The sequence below is a fragment of the Pristiophorus japonicus genome, chromosome 2 (assembly GCF_044704955.1).
Source record: "Pristiophorus japonicus isolate sPriJap1 chromosome 2, sPriJap1.hap1, whole genome shotgun sequence".
NCBI lineage: Eukaryota > Metazoa > Chordata > Chondrichthyes > Pristiophoridae > Pristiophorus > Pristiophorus japonicus.
Genome location: NC_091978.1, coordinates 94,584,635 through 94,586,059, shown reverse-complemented (window position 1 = coordinate 94,586,059; position 1,425 = coordinate 94,584,635). Strand labels below are relative to the sequence as shown.

The 1,425-nt window shown below is 42.7% G+C and overlaps 1 pseudogene; it reads left to right on the top strand.

The window, feature by feature from the left end:
- Positions 1-430: 430 nt before the first annotated feature.
- On the top strand, positions 431-609 carry LOC139251376 (U2 spliceosomal RNA; annotated as a pseudogene).
- The last annotated feature ends 816 nt before the right edge of the window (positions 610-1,425 follow it).

Below are 1,425 nucleotides of genomic sequence, written 5' to 3'. Positions count from 1 at the left end.
CTGTCTGGGTGCGAGGACGGAGTTAACCTGTCTGGAAAAATGTGTATTTGGAAATCTTCCTCCACAAGAGACATTACCATCACAGTATCACTCAGAGATAGCTCCGCCTCAACATGGGTCTGGACAAACCATTTTCAGCATATACATCACAATGAGGCCCAATCCAGCCTGTATGCGAAAGACTAAGCACAAAAGGACCTAACTAATATTTCCATCAGGAAACAGTTTTTTGAAGATCAACCCACCCAAGACATATCAACTTTAACGAGCCCGACAAAATATTACAAAGAAGAACCAAGCCCCCCAAAATTATACAAAGGATTGTGAACAGATTGGGCGGCAAGATTAGAACACTGAAATCATATAACTGGCCAATGTTTTCAACAGAGGTTAGTCGAAGAGTGTGGGAGAGAGGTGGTCGTTACTACCTCATCCTTCTCAGCCTTTTGGTTAAGATCAAGTGTAGTATCTGTTCTTATCAGTTTAATATCCCCTATGGGGACATGATATTGAATTGATTTTTGGACAGGGAGCTGGATCAGGGGCATGCCCCGTCCACTCCATGCACCGACCTGGTATTGCAATATTTCCAGGAACGGTGCAACTTCGCCTCTCGGCCTTTTGGCCTAAGATCAAACACATTGGCGCAAAGTGATCTTTGGCGTTAGAGTTGATCTGGAACGAAATTGGATAAAAAAAATTTAAAAAATCAAGACAAGGAGAGAAACCAACGTGACAGTTGTAAAACTAACTTCTCCAGCCTCAAAGTCTTGAAGTCCTGAAGACAGGAAGAACATCACCATCTACCATTAACTATCAAAAGGATTGGTAAGCATAAGTCCCTGCCCTAGAGTCTAACCTAGCTAAAATTAGGTATTGGGAGATGGGAGGTATAATTTTACTGCAATCCCTTTTGAATGTGTAGTGTATGGTACTTCATTAGAGTGATTATAAGTTTGACCTTGTACCTTTCCTTGTCTTGTTCTTAATTACAGTCATTGTAAGTTTGGCCGTGTATTTTCTTACTAAAGTAATAAGCCTATATTACTTAGACTGTAATAAAACCAATGTTCTTTGCATCAAACCAGTGTCTTCTGCACTTTTGTCACCCCCCCCAAATAAATCCAGAGTACAGAACCCAAGGAAGGGGGAAACGATTTAAAACCGCTCAAGCTGGTCAGAAGGGAACCTGACCCCCTCATTGAGATCACAACACACCCAAACACCACCCCCCACCCCCGCCCCCACCGCCCTTACAGCATTTGGCGAGGGGCAACAAGGCAAGGGAATACATAATAAATGGGAGGACTCTGAGAGGTGTAGAGGAACAGAAGGAACTTTGAGTGTATGCCCAGAGATCTTTAAAGGTAGCGGGACAGGTTGATAAGGTAGTTAAAATGGCATACGGAATGCTTTCCTTTATTA